The following is a 6,000-nucleotide window of genomic DNA, read 5'->3' on the forward strand; positions in this document are numbered from 1 at the left end:
CGCAACTTGTTTCTCCAAAATCGATCTTCGATTGGGTTACCATCAATTGCGTGTTCGCGAAGAAGACATTCCTAAGACCGCTTTCCGTACTCGATATGGACATTTCGAATTTTTGGTTATGCCATTCGGGTTAACAAATGCACCCGCGGTATTTATGGACCTCATGAACCGCGTTTGTAAACCATTCCTTGATAAATTCGTTATTTTCTTTATTGATGAAATCCTTATTTTTCTAAATCCAAAGCCAAACATGAACATAATTTGCGTTTCATTCTCGAACTCCTTAGAAACGAACGACTCTGTGCCAAATTCTCCAAATGTGAATTTTGGCTTGAGGAAGTTCAATTTTTGGGACATATCGTAAATGAAAAAGGTATTCATGTTGATCCCGCTAAAATTGAGGCCGTTAAGGTGTAACACCCCGTAACCGCAGCGGAAACGTAAACGGGATGCAACAGACACCTCTGATATCAACCACATTGTTTATAAAGAAAACTGAATACATTAATATACTTTAAATTACATTATCTCATAATTCATTACCGTCTATGTGATACACACATCATACAATACGATACATAATTCTATGTAATATAATGTATCCTAACATCCCACACGCAAATCTTACACACATCAAGCACTTAGCACGTAAGCAATCACTTCATCTTAATTGTACCTGAAAAGCATGTGGGAAAACGGGTCAACTACGAATAGTTGGTGAGTTTCACAATTCGAGTAAACCATGATAAATCAATATCAAAATATAATATTATCGATGTAATTATGCTGAGCCCACAAGTGAAACCTCTGACTATCCACACACAACCCCGTGGCATACTCCGCCCACGGACCTGCCCCAAACCGCTATGTCTAACATTACATAGCAAAATATATATAACAACAAAATAGACATGTGCAACTGGCTGGGAAACATCAGCAAATCCATGCCGGACCAGTTGGGTTTGTCAGACCAATAGTACTATCCACACTCTACCGGCTTTCAGTTAATCACTCGTGTTCCGGGGCCTTAGAATGTTAGCAACTCAGACAATTACCATCTTAGTACATTTCCGTACGATTCCCGTAGAATAAAATATATATAAATCCACGCAAATCCATGCGTTCAGTATGTACTTAAACATTTCAGTTGTAACATGCTTCCGCCCCGAGAAAATATTTAAAAACAATTCAAAAAAAGGGGCTCGTGAAACTCACCTTAGCACATGCAAGCAGGTAACAACAGTCATTATTAGTTAACACGTCCAATCCGTAATATGATCCCTACGATCGTTATTATACAATTATAGTTTATATAATCTTTAACCGTGTTAACCGGTACATCTGGGGACACTGTTACCCAGTACTGTACCCATTCCGGGGGCAATGTTAACCCAGAAACACTTCTAGGGACATCTGGGGACACTGTTAACCCAGTACTGTACCTATTCCGGGGGCAATGTTAACCCAGAAACACTTCTCCGGACTCAGATTGTGATATCGTTTAGAGTTCAGTAGTCAAAATTCTATTAGTTTGTTTTCCCCGTTTAGCGTGCCTAGCACGGTTATCCGTTTTTACGTTTCAAAAATGAGTTTGGTCACACACGACCCGAAAATAGTCGTTGACTGATAATTTAATTAAATTTGTGAAATTAGAGCTCGGTTTAGACGCCCCGATTGGCCGCGGGACCCGTTTCCGCCTTTAGTGCACCGGAAACTGTTTTATCGGATAAAATTACCCAAATCATCCGAATTATTTTCGGATAATTTATTTTTACTTGTTTAACTCAGTTATATGAAAATAGTTCATTTTTTGGGTTTTTATACACCGGTTAGCTCGTTTAGGCGAACTTTACCGGTTTACGCGTTTTAAACTTTAAAAGTTTGATAATTAGCACAAATAATTATCCGTTTAATCTCGGATCTTGAAATTTTGCACAAATCACTTTTTGACAGTGGGGAATTTTATAAAAATATTTCCAGAATTAATTTTTATATTTAAAATTTATTTATCTATTTTTAAACACCATTTAAACACTAAATATGTCGTAAATACCAAACGGCCTTAGAAAAATCCCAAATTTTTCCTGGATGTCCCCTGCCGTCCACATAATCCCCTGTAATTTTTCCAGAACCAAAATCTCTTTTTACATGCCATTTTCACTAAAACCGAGCTAGAAAACCCTAGAACTCGTTTAACCGAAAAGCCTACTTAGACTTCTCCAACTGACCTAAAATTTTGTGTGTGACTTATACATGTTATAAAAAGCTTATCTGGAATTTTCCAGAATTTTTCATGATATTTAACTATTTTTCACCATTTTTAGCCAAAACCGAGCATTAAATTCACCAAATATTCATCCTTTGTCCAAAAATTACCAAACAATTTCACAGAACTCATATTTTCATGTATTTAACACCTCTGTAAAATTTCATGACCTAACTCTAAACCGTTCACAATCTGTCCAAAAATCCATAACCGAACATAAACCGAATATACCTTTTGTTTTCCGCCACTACAAGCTACAAACTCGTCTTTCCGCCTTATCTACCACTAAATATAGAACCTACAACCAACATACCACAATACCAAGCAAGTTACACTCACAATCAAGCCTCTTACACTATAGTTTCGGTTATTGTTTCAAAACTAAAGTTTAAACCGTAAAAATTCGTTTTTGGTTCGTTTAACTCCCTTCTTGGACCAAGATCCCTTGTATAACCCGTATACATCACTTGATCATGCAAGAATCTGTTTTCATCTTTGAAACCTCATTTTCTTGCAAATAAACTCAAGAAACGAAGAAGAAAACGTAAATAACTCGATTTTTACCTCGGTTTTCTTGTTACAATTCCGGGTTTTTGGATCATAGAATGGAGAGGAGCTTATGAATGGTTAATTGTTTGTGAAAAAAAAAATGAATGGGGTGTAACCCCTTAATGCCGATCGGAATATGAGGGGGGTGGGGTGGGACCCACCTCTCCATTTCTAGCCACATGTTTGGATTCTCGAAATCCGGATAATGTTTTGGATAATCTGGTTCAGTTCGTTTTTCGGTTAAATGTCTAATTCGGCTTAAAACGAGGTTAAAACGGTCGTTTTCGGCTTAAAAAAAAGAAATTTATATAAAACCGATTTAAAAACTTTAAAAACTTAAACCATGACATTTATTAACTTAAAACATCATATTATTAATTATTGCGCATCTTTTTCGGCTTGATTGATTGTCTCTTGCTCGGTTTGGTATTAAAGGTTTCGTTTAACGTACCGACGTACCATTAAATAGAAATTCTTTTTCTGTGCCGTACTTTACTTATCCCGAAGCATTAATGCTTCGTAAAAGCACTAAATATTATAGATATCGTCTATAATTGAACCCTCGATTCGTTCGGGTTTCAAAAACTATCGATCGATTAATCGCATATTCAATACGATGAATTATATATTCACGTACAATCAATACAGTGAACCATATATTCTCGTATAATTACTATGGTAATTCATGTACCCGACATTAAATATAACGTAACTATTGTCTACCGGTGAGGGTATACCTGGTTTCGTCGGAATCGTTACATTCTCCCCCCGTTGAGAAATTTCGTCCTCGAAATTTTACACGCCCACTATCCCCTTCCGAGAGATAGGTGGGGGTTTTTCCTTCAGAATTCACCCTCGCGTTACCAGGTATAATCTGGTCCTCGCTGTGAATTCCACTTAATCTTAATCAATAAAGCTTGGTATGTCCAAACTGTTTAGTTTTCCCGTCTACTATCTCTACGGAATTATTTATGATATCAAGCATGTCTTCTATGAGTACCTCCATTACTGGTACTTTCGTTGCCTCATTGCTTAGGTGCTTTTCAATCCGTATACATGGCAAAACATCATGTATAGTACTTAGCCCTTGGAGTACTTTAATCGATAAACTAAATGACCAATTATGGAGATAGTCTCATAAGGTCCAATATATTAAGGAGCTATTTTCGGTTTTGCCAAACCTTATATCACATCTCTAAGGTGATGCCTTAAAAATGCCTCGTCACCTCTTTCCAGTGACAATGGTTTCCTATGAATGTTGGCATAAATCCTTTGCCAATCTCGCGCTGCTTTCAACTTATCTTAAATATTATAAATCCGATTGGTTGTTTCTCGCATCAATTCAAATCTTATGGCTTGAGTGACGCCCATTTTCATTTTAACAAATTGGTGATAATTACTTCACCCATAGAAAGCTTCAAGCTCTCGATGCTTCCTTCCCCGCATTCCAATAATGGAAGTAGGATGACTATTTCGATCTGAGATAATTGAAAATGGTACTCCACGACGAAATACCATTTCACCATCATGAATTTGGGCGAGAATTCATTGTGGTAATCGCCATGGATTGGGATGAAATGCGAGGATTGGTTAATCGATCCGCGATTACCCAATTTACATCATGCCTTTGATATATCTTGGGAATTTGCGTCCCGAAATCCATTGTAATTTATTCCCACTATCATTGGCGAATTTTCTGTCGTTGTGGCGTTCCCTAGGGTTTTCGGTGTGCAGCCTTATCTCTTGCATAACTTAAATATTCACCAACATACGTAACCATATCTTTCTCCAAACTCGGCCATTAATAAAATCCTTTCAGATATTCGTATCATCAATAGTCTAATCCGATCTTTTCTACTTAATCATCGGCTACTATGTTAGCCTTGCTGGGGTGATAACGGATGTCACAGTCATAATCGCTTAACAATTCGACCCATCTTCGTTGCTATAAGGCCCCGTTACCGGTAGCCCAACTTTCGTGTTGGATTTACTCATAAACACAGTTCTAAACATCAGAGTTAATTAAAACATTTACGCAGAATATAAAACTTTCATAAAACATTACATAATTCATAACTTGTCTCAAAACATCCTTTGTCTTTCAACATTAACGCATTAAAATTAAAACATCATAAGTCTTCAGATGCCAGGCTCTTGTCCAATGCCACGTGTCTCCTCAAGCGAGCTGCCTCATCCTACTCACCTGCGTGCATACTAAAAGTCAGCTACGCTGAGTGAGTTCTAGTTAATCATACACTATACAATACACATAAACTTATATTCTTTCATTCATACTTTCATATTTTCATACTTTCATTCTTTCATACTTTCATTCTTTCATACTTTCATTCTTTCTTTTGTATTAACTTACCTTCATATCTTACGTTATAAAGAGCATTACGCCCTACATTCCTCGAGTATTATTAGGGCTTGGTACCCTCCTTCCTCGAGTATTATTAGGGCTCGGTACCCTCCTTCCTCGAGTATTATTAGGGCTCGGTACCCTCTTTCCACGAGTATTATTAGGGCTCGGTTTCCCTCTTTCCACGAGTATTATTAGGGCTCGGTTTCCCTCTTTCCTCGAATATTAGTATGGTTCGGTTCCCTAGTTCTCGAATATTAGTAGGGTTCGATTCCCTCTTCGTTACCATACAACCATATATCATACCTCGAGTATTATTAGGGCTCGGTACCCTTTTCGTAACCATACAACCATACAACCATCCTTTCCTTCTTTTATTAACTTTATCACGTTCATACACATAAGCATACATATCATACTTACCTTATACATAGCGTTACAACCTGACAGTACGTGCAATATCCGAAGATCGTTCACGTACCATCAAGAAATCATTCATACATTTCACATTATTCACATAAGGCATACACTTATCTCTTAGGATAAGCGTATTAACAAACATATTGAGTATGCACATAGCCCCGAAAACATAACACATAAATGGGACTAGAAACTCACCTGAACACGGTTACGTTCACCGTTAATCGTAATCCCTTTCTTCAGTTGTGCACGGCTGACTGTATAACAAGTACACGTATCAAACAACTATCACTACTCATATCATCTTTCCAGTCTTAACTACTACCCACAACGAACGGGGGTCCGGGGGCAGCGCCCCTGGCAGCTGGGTCTAGGGGCGGCAGCCCCTAGCAGGGTCCAAGGG

Source organism: Bidens hawaiensis, unplaced genomic scaffold (genome assembly GCF_021521415.1).
Source record: "Bidens hawaiensis isolate Kalapana, Puna unplaced genomic scaffold, B.hawaiensis_p1.1 tig00000536_1, whole genome shotgun sequence".
NCBI classification, from domain to species: domain Eukaryota; kingdom Viridiplantae; phylum Streptophyta; class Magnoliopsida; order Asterales; family Asteraceae; genus Bidens; species Bidens hawaiensis.